The sequence below is a fragment of the Rousettus aegyptiacus genome, unplaced genomic scaffold (genome assembly GCF_014176215.1).
Source record: "Rousettus aegyptiacus isolate mRouAeg1 unplaced genomic scaffold, mRouAeg1.p scaffold_m13_p_6, whole genome shotgun sequence".
Taxonomy (NCBI): domain Eukaryota; kingdom Metazoa; phylum Chordata; class Mammalia; order Chiroptera; family Pteropodidae; genus Rousettus; species Rousettus aegyptiacus.
This window is the reverse complement of record NW_023416309.1, coordinates 74080759-74097777: the sequence shown is the minus strand read 5'-3', so window position 1 is coordinate 74097777 and position 17019 is coordinate 74080759. Positions and strand designations below refer to the sequence as shown.

Here is a 17019-nt window from a genome sequence, read left to right as displayed (position 1 = left end):
TATCCTTGACTATTTTGTAATTACCAATTTGTACTTCTTAATCCCCTCCCTTTTTTTCACCCAACCCCCAACCCCACTCCTATCTGGCAACCATCAAAATGTTCTTCGTATCTATGAATCTGTTTGTTTGTTTGTTTGTTTAGATTCCACATACAATTGAAATCATATGGCATTTGCCTTTCTCTGTTGACTTACTCCATTTAGCACAATGCCCTCTAGGTCCATCCATGTTGTTGCAGATGGCAAGATTTCATTCTTTTTTTATGGCTGAGTAACATTTCATTGTATATATGTATCACCTCTTCTTTATCTATTTATCCATTGATGGACATCAGGTTGCCTCCATATCTTGACTTATAAATCATGCTTCGATGAACACATGGGTTCACATGTTCCTTTGAATAGTGTTTTGGGTTTCTTCAGATAAATGCTCAGAAGTGGGATCACTCGGTCCTCCTTTGTCTGTTATTATACCCTTTGTTTTAAAGTCTATTTTGTCTGGTGTAAGTATTGCTACCCCAGCTTTTTTGTTTGTTTCTGTTTTTATAAAATATCTTTTTTCATCTTTTTACTTTTAATCTGAAGGGAATCTCTTGCAGGCAGCAGGGGTAAGGGTCTTGTTTTCTTATCCATTCAGCCACCCTATCTTTTGACTGAAGCACCCAATCCATTTACATTTAAAGTAATTATTGATAGATATGTAGTTGCTGCCATTTTATTTTTTATCTTTTTTCCTTTTTTCTTCTTAAAGAAGTCCCTACAACATTTCCTAAAATATTGGCTTGGAGGTGATTAACTCCTTTCACTTTTACTTGTCTGGGAAGCTCTTTATCTGTCCTTCAATTCTAGATGATAGCTTTGCTGGGTAGAGTAATCTTGGTTGTACATTAACAATCATTTTATCATTATCTTTCACATTTCTGGCGGTTGATGGGGCTCAGCTGTTCCTCTTACTTGGTCATTCTCCTGTGGTTGCAGTCAGACAGTGAGGCAGGAGTCATCTCAAAGTCTTCCTCATTCATTATGTCTGGTGGTCAATATTGGCTGTTGACTGGTATTTCATGTTAGGGTTGTTGGCCAGAACATCTATATGTGGCCTCTCCATGTGACCTGAGTTTTATCACTGCTTGGTGGCTAAGTTCTAAGAGCAAATAGCCCAAGATAACTCGGCGGGGGAGGATCAGCTGGATACCTACCTGGAGACTGCCCAGCCTGATATTGGAATCCGAACGCCCAACTGATAAAGGCACACCCTAAATCTGGAGGCCCAACAGATAAGGGCCCACCCTAAAGCCCTGGTGCCACTACCCCAACCCAGATGCTCAACTGACATTCCCCATTCTATACCCCACCCTCCAAAACCCTATAAAAACTACTCCCTCCCATCCCAGAGTGCGACTTCTCTGGCCCCTCTCCTCTGGACCAGTGAACCTCGCCTGGGAGCCCTCTTCCAATAAAGTCTTGCTTTTAAAACTTCTCTTGGCATGTCAAGAGTTTACCTTACAATAACGAGGTGCAAAGTAGAGCAGGGCATTTAACTTAGTCCTGGAAGTCAACAGCATCACTTCCATCGTATTCTATTCATTTAGGCAGTCACAGAAGTCTACTCTAGACACAAGAAGGGGGATCTCGACTCCATCATTAAATGAGGAGAGTATCAGTATCAAAAAAGAGCATGTGAAGTGTTATATATTATTGTGGAAGTATTTGGAGAACAAAGTCTGTCGCAGACTACCTTCTAACCAAGTCACATCCCACCCCATGTGTAAAGTACACTCAGTCTTTTCCCCAAGTCGCATCCCATAATGGAATCAGTTTAAAGTCCAGGGTCTCATCCAGGTGTAGATGAGGCTTCTTGGGTATGGTTTCTCAGACATAGCTACTTGATTGGGCTTAATTCTACTACCTATGAGTTCACTGTGATTCTTGACTTCATCCTCTAGGAACTTCCTCTTCTAAATCATCCTTCTTTTTCATAAATAGTAGCCCATGTTTATAGGCAAGTAGTTTTTTTTTTAACCTTGCCTATAGATGTTTGCAGGTCCAAAGTTCTCTTTTCTGTTTGTACTGTTTCTCTTCCTTTCAGTTCAAGCTCATATAAATATATATTTATTTTAAAACATTGTGGGTACTCTATGTATAGATTATAATCCAATTTATTAGACAAATATCTCTATATAAATCTCTTTGCAATAACCTCTTCTGTAGCTTGGACTCCTTGCCCTTAAGATTCTTAAAAGTCCTATTGTTTTAATAGAGAAATTTTGCTAGACATACCCTTAAGATCCTTAAAAGAGCTTTGTCTGTTTGAAGCACCACCTTAAATCTTTCTAAAGCTTTAACAAATAGTTTTATAGTTATACTTTTGGCTTAATTTTTGTACCTTTTTTTTTTTTTAAATCCCTTGGATTTGATCTCTGCCCAGAAATTATTTCTTAATTTTGGCATTGTTAATCATCTGGGGTGACTAAGAATAAGAAACAGCTTTATTTTGGACTCAGAAAGTCCTAGATCATTCATATGTAACATTTCATTTTTCACTTACCTCTTTCCTCCTGCATTTTATCATAGGCAAGGAGAAGTCAGGTGGTACTTTCGATATTTTGTCTAGAGATTTCCTTCGATCTTTGAGTTTATTAAATATGTTTCCACTTTTCATGTTATTGCAAGAAACAAAGTTTCCACTGTCACATAACACGACCACATACATAACATAATTTCCTCTGCATGCATAATTATTTTCCCCCCGTTTCCAATAACACTTTTCTTACTTTCCTTTAAGTCCTCACTAACATCCTCTTTGAGGCCCTTTAGACTTCTGCCTAACACCTGGCCCTAAAGCCAATGGCACATATATATATTTTTTGTTCTAGCAGCACCCCGTTATTGTGGCCAAAATCTGTTCTGGATAACTATTGTTAGTAACAAATCATCCCCAAATTTAGAGGCTTAAAATATTGACAATAATTTTAGTAATAGCTCTAATGGTTCTGGGGTTTACCTGGGTGAGGCTTTTCTTACTTAGGATCTCTCATGTGCCTATAGTCAGGTTGTGACTGGAATTGGAGTCATCTTGAAGGTTTCCTTATTCACATTTCTGGTGACTGATGTAGTTATCATCTGGAACTCCTACATGTGGCCTCGTTATGTGGCTTGGGTTTCCTCACAGCATGGTGGCTGCTTTCTAAGAGAATAGGTGGAAGAAATATTATTAAAACATAACAATGGCTTCTGAGAAGCCCAATACAGACTGTCTTTCCCACTGATTACAGGTAAAAACTCTGAACAAAATACAAAATGCAACAAACTACCTGAAGAGTCTGTAAAGTTAGTAATGGCATATAGATTGGGAGGGAAGCCAAAACTTGAATCCAGTCCCAAGATTCAAAGGGCCCATGTGACTGCGTGCATCTAAGCCAAACAAGACATGAGCAAGAGAGTAGAGCAAAGAGTTAAAATTTATATAAGGAATTGGTGCCTAGTCCAGAGATGCAAATGAGCTGGAACTCTCAAAAACCTGGTTCCCTGATGGCCTCTGGTGCTTGGGTTACATAAGGGAAAAATCATTAATCATAATTACTATGGGAGTTGAGGTTGTGGGGTCTACTGATTAGTTGGGGCTAAGGTAGGGGGCAATTGATCATGGTATTAGGTCTTGATGTCAGTCATGGCACTGTTCTGTATGGTTCCCAGGGGATTTGATCTGTGGAGTTGTTCTGCTTTCATGAGTCTGGAGCTGAATTGTAATAGAGGCCAAGGTATTATCTTTGTTTGACTAAAACTTTGTTCTAGTTTGAGGTTTAGTAATTGTATTTTGGTCATAGTCGACACACCTGAAGCTTTATTCTTAAGTGAGTTTGACACTTACCAGAACCTACTGTCCTAACAGCTTAATGATTGAGGGAGTGAACATATGATATGTACAGGTACGAGGGTTATAGTGAATCATAGTGAGTCATAGTTCTATAAAACATAACAAAGCTAGCTTGAATTAAAGCAAAACACATGCTAAAGAAATGGAATTCATGTACAGTTACAAGATGACTTAGATATTGATATTATCAGATATTGTTAGATATTATTAGACAAACTTTAAAGTGGCTATTATAACCATGTTCCTTGGTAAAAGTATTGAATGGAGAGATTGATATTTTGGGCAGACTAGAAACTTTTAGAAGTAAAAGAATGTAATATCTAAAATAAAAAAATTCACTGGATTAGCTTTATAGTGGAATAGGGGTAACAGGAAACAGTCAATGAACAATCAGACATTTTTTAGTCTAATGAACATAGAGAAAAAGATTTAAAAATCAATAAACAGAGCCTCAGTGACCTGTGGGAAAATATCAAAAGGGCTAATATTTATGTCATTAAAGTCCTAGAAAGAGAGGAGAAAATAAATTTGGTGTAAAAAATACCTTTGAAGAAATAATGGATCGAAACTCTCCAAATTTAGTGAAAGACACAAATTTACAAATTCAAAAAGATCAGCAAACCCCAAACTCAAGATGAATTCAATAGAACCATGCACAGACAACAATCAGATTTTTAAAGATCAAAGATTAAGAAAACCCTCTTTATGGTAGCCAGAAAATTCATATAGGAGAGCTACAATTCAAATGACTGGATTTCTCATTAGAAACAGAGAAGCCAGAAGACAGTTGAATGACATCTTTAAAATCTTTAAAGAAAAAACTGTCAACCCAGAATTCTATTTCCAGTGGGAAAAAAATCCTTCAGGAAGGATAGCAAAATGAAGATATACTTATATGAAGGGAAACTATGAGACTATATTGCCATCAGACCTGCTCTTCAAGAAATGGTAAAGGAAGTTTCTTTAAGCTGAAGGAAAATACCAGAGGGAAACTTGTAACTTCAGGAATAAGGAAGAACACCACAAATAAATGGTACATATCTAGATAATATATTTAACAGTTTTTCTCTTCTTCAGTTATTTAAAATATGCATTAAGTGTTTAAAGCAAAACCTAGTATGCTGTCTCGTGGGTGTTCCATATACATAGGTGTAGTATGTATGACAAGTATAACACAAAAGGGGATAAAGGGACTTATATGGTTGTAAGCCTTATACATTTTACTTAAAATGGTAAAAATATTAATCTAAATAGATTGTGAAAAGTTAGATATGTATATCATAATCCCTAGAGCACTTCCTGAAAAACAATATAAAGTGTTAGAGCCCAAAAGCCAACGGGCAAATTAAAATGCAATACTAAAATATATCAGATGACCCAAAAAAGTAGATGAAAAAGGGATAAAAGAGGAACATAGGACTAGGAGAACAACGACAACCAAAAAAGACAATAAAATGGTAGACTTGAATCTACTTATAATAATGATATCAAATGTAAATGGGTTAAACACACCAATTAAAGACAGATGATCAGATTGGATTAATAAAGGCCCAAGTATATTCTGTTCACAAAACATCCACTTTAAATATAATGATATAAATAGGATACACATAAAACAGTTGAAAAATTTATTCAATGAAAATACTAGTGGCTATATTAATATTAGATAAACTAGATTTCATAACAAGCGATGCTATTAGAAATAAAGAGAGACTTTACAGAATGAAAAAAAAGGTCATTCCAACAAGAATTTATAACAATCTTAAGTGTATATACCTTCAAGAACAAAGATTCAAAATACATGAAGAAACTGAGAGAACTTACAACATAAGAAACATCCAAACCTGTAGAGAATTTTTTTATGAGTTTTTTTGAACCAAAACTGATGACAATTGCTGGGAAGCAAGATCTCAAATGCTTCTAAGAATGGCAGTTTGCAGCTCCTTTTATGCACCTGAAATTAAGGAAGGAATGTAAGGAAGATTACATGAAGGTGGGAGGAGGAAGCAAGCTGGAGATTGAATACAGATTGATTAAGATTATGTGCTCTCTTGAGAGTAGCCAAGCCTTCCAGGAGTATTACTTCTGGCATTTCAAAGGTGTGCTCCCTAGATGCACAAGAACAATAGACACGACTTGCTTAAAAATCTTTCTCTAAAGAAGTTATAGGCCTGGCACATGACTATCCACTGTGACCTGCCCAATTAGGAATTTATAATTAGTTACAGCATCCTTTTTATCGTTCACAAACCTAAAGGAGAAATAGACAAATCCACAATTATATTTGGAAACTTAAAAACTCCTCTCTCAGTAATCAACAGAACATGCAGACAAAAATAAGCAAGGATATAGTAAACCCGAACAACACTATTAACCACCTTGCCCTAATTGACACTTTAAAACACTCTACCAACTCAGCATCAGAATAACACTTTTCAAGTACACATGGAAAATCCACCAAGAAAGGCTATATTTTGGGCCATAAAAGAAACTTAAATTTAAAATAATAGAAAACGATACAAAATATGTCTCTGACCATAATGAAATTAAACTGGAAATCAGCAAAAGGAAGATATACGAAAAAATCCCCCAAGTATTTGGAAAGTAAACAACATATTTTAAATAACTGATGGGTCAGAAAAAGATCTCAATGGAAATAAGAGAATATTTTAAACTGAATAAAAATACAACATATCGAAATTTGTGGGAGACAGCTAAAGCAGTGCTTGGAGGCATTGGTTATTAGTAATTGTTTAACAACAGGCTCTCTGATTGGGGGGGAATATCCCTAATTTTAGTATTTTCTGATTTCTGTGGTGTAAGTACTCCTACTCCAGCCTATTTCAAGGTACCGAGATGACATAATCGAACACAAGGCTGGGAAAGCGGCACAATTGACAGTTACAAGTTGCTTCAAGCTGGCTCTAGGTTCCCACTGCCTGAAGAGAAAATAATACAAGCATTAAATGTTTGTATTAGAAAAGATAAAAGCTCTCAAATCAAAATCTGAGCTTTGCCTTTAGAAAATGAAAAATAAGAGCCGACTAAACCAAAGCTAGCAGAAGGAAGGAAATAATAAAGATAAAAGCAGAAATCAGTGGAACAAACAGAAAGAAAGAGGTCAGTGAAACCAAGAGCTGGGTTTTTGAGATGAATAAAATTAATAAACTTATAGCCATGATCAAGAGAAAAAGGGACACGTGATAAATTACCAATACCAGAAATGAAAATGGAGACATCACTATAGACTCTACTCAAATTAAAAGGATAAGAGAATAATGTGAACAATTCTACAATGTATTTGACAATGCAGATGACATGGACTAATCACTTGAAAGACTTAAACTATCAAAGCTCACTCAAGAAGAAATAGGTAACTTGAGTAATTCTGTATTAAAGGAGGAGTCCTAGACCCAATTCCAATGTGGAGTCAGGGGAGAGCTTTTCCACACCAACAATTCTGACACCTTTACGGCTCTTATCACTTAGAAAATTCCAGGGGTTTTAGGAACTCTGTGCCAGCAATGGAAAGGGAGACCAAATATATATTTCTTATTAAAAATTATAAAATCACATGTATCTATTAAAGAAATTCAATTTATAGTTAAAAGCTTTCTGTGGATGAAAATGGGGTTCTACAGAAAGTAACTTCACAAGGTGATCTGATCATAAATTCCTAACTGGGCAGGTCACAGTGGGTAGTCATGCCTCACACCTATAATTTCCCTAGTAAAAGGTTATTTTTGCCTTAAGCTAGCCCTGACCATTGTTTCTGTGCACCTAGGTTAACACACCTTTGAAATACCTCTTTTCAGACCTAACCTTTTAATATGTAACCACTCTTTCAGACCCCTCAAGAGAGCACATAATCTTTTTTTTCTTTTTAATAATATTTTCAATTGTAGTTGGCATACAATACTATATTAGTTTCAGGTATACAACATAGTGATTAGACATCTGTATATCTCATGAAGTGATAACCCCAATAAACTTAGTACCCATCTGACGGTGTACATAGTTATTATAGTATTATTGACTATATTTCTTATGATATCCTTTCTATCTCTATGACTATTTTGTAACTACCATTTTGTATTTCTTAATCCCTTCCCCTTTTATCACCTACTCCCCTAACCACCCCCCACCCATATGGTAACCCTCAAAATATTCTATGTATCTATGTATCTATGAGTTTGTTTCTTTTTTTGTTTGTTTATTTATTTATTTCACATGTATGTGAAATCATATGGCATTTGCCTTTCTCTGACTTACTCCACTCATCACAATACCGTCTAGGTCCACCATGAAATATCTTTTTTCCATCTCATTACTTTTAGTCTATGTTTCTTTTAACCTGAAGTGAATCTCTTGTAGGCAGCATATGTAAGGGTCTTGTTTTCTTATTCATTCAGGCACCCTATCTTTTGATTGGAGTATTTAATTCTTTTTCATTTGAAGTTCTTATTGATAATTATGTATTGCCATTCTTTATTTAGACTTTTGATACATATTTTGTTCTTCTTCTTAAAGAAGTGCCTCCAATATTTCCTATAATACTGGCTTGGTGATGAACTCCTTCAGCTTTTTCTTGTCTGGGAAGGTCTTTATTCGACTCCAAATGATAGCTTTGCTGGGTAGAGTTACCTTGGCTGTAGGTCCTGGCTTTTCATCACTTTGAAAATTTTGTGCCAAGCCCTCATAGCCTGTAAAGTTTCTGTTTAAAAATCGGCTGACAGTCTTATGGGACCTCCCTTATAGGTAACGAATTGCTTTTCTCTTGCTGCTTTTAAGATTCTCTCTTTAACTTTTAATTATGATGTGTCTTGGTGTGGGCCTCTTTGCATTCATCTTGTTTAGGACTCTATGCACTTTCTGGGTTCGTATGTCTACTTCCCTCGCCAGGTTGGGGTAGATTTTAGTCACACTTCTTGAAATAGGTTTTCAATTCTTTGTTCTCTCGCTTCTCCTTCTGGCACCCCTGTGATGCAAATGTTGTTGCACTTGTTGTCATACCAGAAGCCTCTTCAACTATCCTTATTTTTTTGGATTCTTTTTTCTTGTTGTTATTATAGGGTGTCCTTCACTACTCCATCATCTAAATCACTGATTCGATCCTCTGCTTCATTCAATCTATTGATTTCCTCTAACATACTCTTCATCTCAGATTTTATATTCCTCATTTCCGACTGGTTTCCTTTTTAGGTTTTATATCTCCATTTTTATGTTTCCTATCTCTCTGTAAAAGTTCTCAGAGATCATCTACTATTCCCCTAAGTTCATTGAGCATTTTTATAACCAGTATTTTGAGCTACTCATCTGTTAGATTGCTTGTCTCCACTTTGTTTCATTCTCTTTCTGGAGCTTTGTTCTGTTCTTTCATGTGGAACATGTTTCTTTGTCTTCCCATTTTGTTTGCTTCCGTACGTTTGTTTCTGTGTATTAGGTAGGGCTCTTAAGTCTCCCAGTCTCAGTAGAGTGGCTTTATTTAGTAGATGTCTGCAGGACTCAGTGGCACAGTCTTCCCTGGTCAGTTGAGTGAGGTGCTCAAGCTGTATCCCTTGTGTAAGTTTTGTACGCCCTCCTTATGTAGTTGAGCCTGAGTTGCTGTTTGCACCTTGATGAGAGGGATTGACTCTTGGGCTGATTGGTTGTGAGGATTAGCCAGTGAGATACTGACCCTGTTGAGCAGGATTCACTTTAGCAGGGCTCTGTTGCCTGTCTAGTCTGCCCTTCGGATGTGTCCTCCTCAGATACAGTCCTGGGCGGCGTTCCAACTCCAGTGCTAGTCGACGCTGGCCACTGGGTATGCGGGCCCAAGGGCCTCCTGGGAGGGTCCAGCTGCAGGCCAAGTTCAGCCACAGCCTGTGCGCTTCTGAGGCCATCTGGTAAGAATCACCAAGCAATCCACAGATGGTTGCCACTCGTGCTGGACTTATAGGTGCTTTGAGAGACCAAGCCAGGAATTGAGGTTGGCTGCTGCTAGTGCCAGTCTTGATGCTGCTTGGCAAGAGGTAGAGGGCACACTAAGGCCAGATGCTGCTTCTTTGGGTTTTGTGAGGCTTTGAGAGATTTTAGGAAAGTCTGCTGCATGAGCCAAGCCAGGCCATTTGTATGGAATAAACCACTGGAGGCAGCTTGGGTGGGCCATAAGTTGGGAGAAGTGGAGTCTCAGGGAATCCCCTGGGTGGAGAAACCTGTGTTATCCAGGTTGGTGGAGACTGAGGAATGGTGGCCACTTGCATCTGCATGATAGGAATGGGGAGGGCTCTATCAAGGAACAATGGATACTGCCAGCACTTCTGTCTGGAGAATGCTGCTCCTCCAGCCCTCGCCCTAAAGCCCAACAACTAAGTGTCTCCTCATATGTCCCAGGTGATCCTTAAGCAGCTATCCTAATGCTGGAGCTCAGAGAGAGTGAGTCCATCAGCGAGTAAGGCTGGGCGTGGGCTCTTTAAGAGAGATGTCTGTGACTGCCATAGCCCTTATCTCATGCATCCACTAGTTTTCACAGCCGGAGGCTGTGGGGACTTTTCTTCCCCACACTGGAACTCTAGGCTGGGGACCCCAGTGTGGGGCTGGGACCCCTTGCTCCACAGCGGGGGAGGGGACTCTACAGTCAAGATAACCCTCTCAATTTTGACTGCCACACACTGTTGTGGGACTGGCCATTTCACATTTCTGCCCCTCCTACCTGCCTCTTCTCATGTATGTCCCCAGTTGTAGGTCTCCTGTTCAGCTAGACCTGAGGCAACTTTCGGTTATAGTTACTCTGCAGCTTCGCTGTGATTTCGGTATAGTTGCGAGAGGAGCCACGCACAGCATTTAGCCTCTATGCCACCTTGGCTAAATGGCTGGTCCCTTGAGAGCACACAATCTTAACTACTCTTAACTACTTTGTAATCTGATCCCCATGTGTTTTCTTCCACCTCATGTAATCTTCCTTACCTTCCCTCCTTAATTCCAAATGCATAAAAGAAACCAAAACCCATCATTCTCCCAAGCATTTGAGATTTTGCTTCCCAGCAACTGTCATTAGTTTTGGCTCAAATAAACTTATAAAAATCCTTTACAAGTTTAGATGTTTCTTATGTCAACACATGTAACTGCACACAAACTTTTTTTTTTAAATATAGTTTTTTCTTCTCTGATTCAAGCTGATTCTGCCCAGATAATGGCATCATGACTCGCTTGCTTTTTCCCACCCTTATCCTTCCACCTCCTTTAATCATTAAGCCTTAGTGTAATGGGAATTATAACCACACATTAACCACACACAGGCTTTATTTCTTTAATATAGCCTTTTTCTCTAATTACTATCAGGAATAAAATCTGTCCCAGGAAGAATTGTAAAGTTAAGCTTAACTGTATTAGTGTTACTATCAGTCCCTTTGTGGTGGCTAAAAAATGACTGCTAGAAATGTATTACTTGCAGGAAATTACTGCTTGGCTATCGCCCATGGGAACATGGCTATCACCCATAGGAACATAACATTTTAACAATAAGCTTTCTGCTTCTGTACCCCTGCTTGCACACCTGACCTGTGGGCCACCAGGTAATGAATAGAAGAAAAATAGACCTCTGTGTTTAGACAGAATGAAGAATGGAGTTTTGGGCTTAAAAACCCCGTACCTGTACATTTCGGGGTTGCTTAATTTGGGGTCTGCGTACCCCTGGCAGACCCAGCCGGCTGAATAAAAAGTGTGTTTCCTATAACTCACTGAGTTCTGGTGGTCTGTGTGTCTTTCGGGGGCTGGTGGTTACAACACCTTATGGAATATTCAAAATAATAGTAAATATAACTAAACTATGTAGAGAGGCCTTGATAACTAGAAAACAAATGTACCTCGAAACTCTTCCTTCAACTAGAGGAACTGAACACCATGTCTCACAGCAATTTCGAGGATTTCATAATAAATTATTGTCTCAGGAGTCCGTTACAAGTCAATTAATAAAACTTCCGTAGAAATGGAAATGAGGAAGTGACAGTGGGGATTGTAACTGTGATTGTGGTTTTATTGTAGTCTTATAATTGTAACCATTTTTATTCTTTTTCCTTTTTGTCCTTATAATCTCTCTCTCATATTTTATGTACATAAAAATGCCTTGTTAACTAATGTGTAACTTGTAGATAAACAACTTGCTCGACTGAGAACTCTAGAAACAAAAGGGAGCTTAGTTCTCAGACCATTTGGTGCCAGAAGATTGACTGCAAAATCCTCCCCAGACCTCTGCTTGACCAGCTTCCGGCTGCTTATCAGAGCAGGCTGTGAAGGAGAGTTCATCATGTTGACTGGTACTGTACCAAAAAGAGGAGCTCCTCACTCCTTCCTTGTTAATTCTTTTGTTACACTTGCCTCCCTTCCAGGTGGCCTGAGAAACAAGCCAAAGCCCAGAAGACAGTATTAAAACTATATTGGCCCACCCCTCCGCTCTAGGGTGATCCCTCTTTCTGGGGCTTTGTCTTTTTGTAGATTCCCTGATCCCTTACTCAGCCCTCTCCCTATAATAACCCCTGCCTAGACTGAAGAGGCAAATGGCCTTTGTGACAGTAGTCTGCTGTCTTCACAGAGTGCGAATTCTCGAATAAACCTGTTTTCCTTCTACCAAACTTGTCTCCCGAGTTGTTGGCTTATGAATTTTTGGATTATGGGTGGCAAGCAGCCGGGCCTGAGTTCAGTAACATTAGGACTTAAGGTTAAGGGAGCCTTAGGTCTATAATCATGAGGACGATTAGACTAAAGATAGTATCTTGGCTAATTGAGGCAGAACAACCCCATTGGCCATGGAACCAGACAGGATGACACAATGGTTGATTCCAGAAAAGGGCACAATGACCAATTATCTTATCTCTTTCCAATTACCTGATCGGTAGCACACACATGACTCCAACTCCCTGTTTTCCTGACTACTGCTTTTCCCCTATATGATCTGTACTCCTGAGCTGCCTGGGGAGCTAGGTTGTTGAGAGCAATAGATCGCCTGTGTCTCCAGAACTTGCAATTTTCTAAATAAACCTTACTTTCTTTGCTGCAAAACCTGCACAAATCTCTTCTTTGGCTTAGATGCACACAGGCAAATGGACCCCCTTTTTGCCCCGGTAACAACTTCCAACAACAAAAACTCCAAGCCCAGATGATTTTGCTACCAGACATGTAGGAGAGAAATAATACCAGTTCTACAAAATCTCTTTTGAAAAATAGAAGAGGAGAGCACTTCCCAATTTATTTTATGAGAACAGCTTTACTGTATTACCAAAGCCAGGTAAAGACATTACAAGGGAAAAAGAGCTGCAAATCAGTATCTGCCATGAACATTAGAGGGGAAATCCATAACAAAATTATGAAATAAAATTCAGCAGTACATGAAAAGTGTAATAATCATTTCCAAGCAGAGTTCATCCTGGGAATGCAAGGCTGGTTATACACTTGAAAATCAATCAATGCAATTTACCATCTTAACAGTAAAGAAAAAAATCATACAATTATCTCAATACATGAAGAAAAAGCATGTGACAACATTCATTTATGAAAACTATCAGCAAACAATGACTAGAAGGGCACTTACTCAACCCCATGAAGTTGAAAACCTAGAAATAACATCATACTTAATCATGAAATACTGAATGCTTTTCCCTAATATCGGGTGCAAGGGAAAGTTGTCCACTTTCTCTGTTCCTATCCAATATCATATTGGAAGTCCTAGCCAGTGCAATAATGCAAGAAAATAAAAGACATATAAATTGGAATGGAAGAAATAAAACTGTCCCAAGTTCCATTTGATAGAATTGTCTACATAGAAAATCCCAAGGATCTACAGAAAAAACTCCTAAAATTAATAGGTGAGGTTTTCAAGACTGCAGGAGACAAGATCAATATACAAAACTCAATTGTATTTCTATATTATAGCAATTCATAACCACACCAGAAAAAGAAATATGTAGGTATAAATTTAACATGCACAAGATCTCCGTGCTGGCAACTATACAACACTAAAGAAAGACATCAAAACAAACCAAATGAATGAAGAGATATACCTTGTTCATAGATTGAAAGACTCAATATTGTCAGCTTCGGTTCTCCCCAATATATCTGTAGATTCAGTGCAATCCCAATTAAAAAAAAAAAAACAGCAGGAATTTCTGTTAATAATTTCTTGTCAGTATTAGTAACCTGACTCTAAAATTTATAGCGAAAGGCAAAGAAAATAGAAAAGCTAAAACTGTTCTGAAAAGAAAGAAAAAGTTTTAAGATTCATACTACCTGATTTCAAGACTTAATATAAAGCTGCAGTAATCAGGTCAATGTGGTATAAGCTAAATGATAAACACACAACCCAAGGAACAAAATAGGCACAAATATAATTAGCTGATTTTTGGCAAAGATTCAAAGGCAATTCAATGGCAATTCAATGGAGAAAAGATAGTCTTTTTAAGAAGTGGTGCTGGAACACTATTTCCATGTAACTATCCATATACCAAAAAAAAAAAAAAAAAAAAAATTAACCTTGGCTCATTCCTCACACCTCATACAAAAATTAACTCTGATTAGATCACAGATCTAAATATAAAATGTGAAATAAAACTTCTAGAAGAAAACAGGCGAGAATCTTTATGACTGTTGGTTGGGCATAGGCAAACACAATCTATCGAAGAAAAAAAATGGTAAAGTGTACTTCATCATAATTAAAAACTTCTGCTCTGCTAAAGACACTATTAAGAGATGAAAAGAAAAGATATTTTCACTTCCCGAAGCCTTGCTTGTTGGGAGAAAATGTTTCCAAATCACATATCTTATAAGAGATTTATATCTAGACTATATAAATAACTCTCAAAACTTAATAATGAGGAAAAAACAACTCAATAAGAAATGGGCAAAAGTTTGAACAGCTACTTTACCAAAAAAAAGATACGAATGTGAAATAAAGACATGAAAAGATGCCCAGTATAATTAGTCATTAGCAAAACGTAAATTAAAGCCATAATGGCATATCACTAAACACCAATTACAATGGCCAGAGGGAAAAACACACACACACACACAAATCTCTCCCAAGTTGACAATACCAAGTACTGATGAGGAAGCAGAGCAACTGGTACTTTTACACATTGCCAATGAGAGACAGACAATAGCCAGAATCATATAAAAAAGACAGAATTCTGACATACAAACTCTGGAGCAACAAGCCACTGAAGCCAAACCACACATCTGCAACAACCAGTCTAGACCTGTTCTAGGAACTCTGGTGATCTCAGTTCTTGGTGTCCGGCGGCAATGATTTAAAGACAGCCGCACAACTGCAAGCAAGCGGGATTCATTGGAAGGGAAAGTACACTCGCAGGAGGGAGAGCAGGATGCCAAGAGCAGACAGCCCCGAAGACCTTTGCTCCAGGTTCCTTTATTTTGTCGAGGCGATCGCTCCTCCTCTTGTTTCTTTGGCCCTCCCTCCTAGAATCTTATATAACTTGGACCCTCCTGGGCATGCGCTTACCCAGAATCCTCCTTGAAAGCCCTAAAGGGGAGGGTAAAACCACAACGTAAATTTATTATAATAACCGTATAATAAAAATTTACCTTAGGTTTTATTGGTAATTACTCTGCACATGCCTGGGTCAAGGAATTTCCCTGTCCCGTGTGTTTTCTGCTTCAGCGGGATGTTTTAGACCACAAACTGCACCACTACTATGCTAGACAGGCGGGTTGGACCATGTCAGATCTTATTTAACAGTGGAGGAAATCTGGTTAAGCATTTACACTACTGGCCTGGTAGAGGATTTCTAGTGTAACTCCAACTTCAAGTCTAGGAAGCCAAACTGCAGCCTCTTGTCCCCAAAAGGTTAGCAATTGGTCAATAACCACCAGCTTCCCTAATTTTGACCCACCTTCCAATTTAGGACAACCAGAAAAAGACAAAAGATCTCTCCTAACTAATCACATAGGATGCCCTAGTTCTAGTTAGCCCACCTATAGTTTTCCCAGGCCAACAGCATTGAATTAGGAAATACCTGAAGTTCTCCCATTTTTCCACTGTAAAGATTTCCAACTACCTTGCCTGCCTTGGAGTCTTTGCCAAATGCAAGTGATGGTGTCTGACTCCCCTGTTGTGTAGGAGCTCTGAATAAATAGCCTCCGTTCTCATTTACGTGATCTTTATTTCCACTCTGGTGGGAATGCAAACTAGTACAACCACTATGGAAAACTGTTTGGAAGTTTCTTATAAAGTTAAACATACACTTTCCAATATTTATATTCAAGATGGTGTAGAAGGTAGTGGCTATACATGCATCCTCTAGTGACCATACCAAAATTATAACAAAACTACAGAGCAACCAGTACATGGAGTCACCAGCGGTTTGGCTGAATGGAAGCCCTACAACTAGGTCACCTCGAATAACATGTCACCTCAAGATGGTAGGAGGTGTGGAGACACGAAATGGCCTGGTGTCTCAATTGCACATGGCAATGGAGAATCGGGAAGGCTATCTTGGCTGCAGAGTCACCTACAACACCTGGGGAGCGAAGGGTCCCACCACACACTGGGCTCCCCAGCCCAGGGTTCCAGTATAGGGAAGAGACGTCCACACAATTTCTGACTGTAAAAACCTGCGGAGGTTGTAACTGAGTAAGATGGAGGGCTGTGGCAGTCACAGACATTCCTCTTAAAAAGCTCATGCCTGGCCTTACTCGCTGATGGACTCTTTTGCTCTGAGCTCCAGTCTTGGGGCAGCTGCTCAAAGGGCACCAAGGACATACAAGGAGGTGCCGAGTTATCGGGCTTCAGGACAAAAGTGGAGGGTGGCTCTTTTTCAGACAGTGGGGCAGGCAGAAGCCATTGTTTCTTTGTTGAGCCCTCCCCGTTCCCAGTAGGTGCCAACAACCTGGATAGAACAGGTTGCTCTGCCCAGGGGATTCCCTGAGACTTCAACTGTCCCAAGTTGTGGGCCTACAAAAGCCGCTTCCAGTGATTTATTCCCTACAAATGAGTTATTTTGGCTCCTGCTGCAAACTTTCACAAAATCTCTCAAAGGCTTACAAAACCTAAAGAAGCAGCATCTGGTCTCAGCATGCCCTGTACCTCTTGCTGAGCAGTCCCAAGCCCTGCGCCAGGGGCAGCCGACCTCCATTTATGACTTAGCTCCTCGAGGTAC

At 38.9% G+C, this 17019-nt stretch overlaps 1 long non-coding RNA gene across 1 annotated transcript; it reads right to left on the bottom strand.

Annotated features, from left to right (window-relative positions):
• Positions 1 to 1538: 1538 nt before the first annotated feature.
• Positions 1539 to 15177, bottom strand: LOC107509460. The gene is made up of 3 exons (XR_001596548.2): positions 15100 to 15177; positions 13909 to 13963; positions 1539 to 3184 (listed from the first exon to the last, which is right to left on the bottom strand). It is a non-coding gene; the product is annotated as an uncharacterized LOC107509460 (long non-coding RNA).
• Positions 15178 to 17019: the final 1842 nt, after the last annotated feature.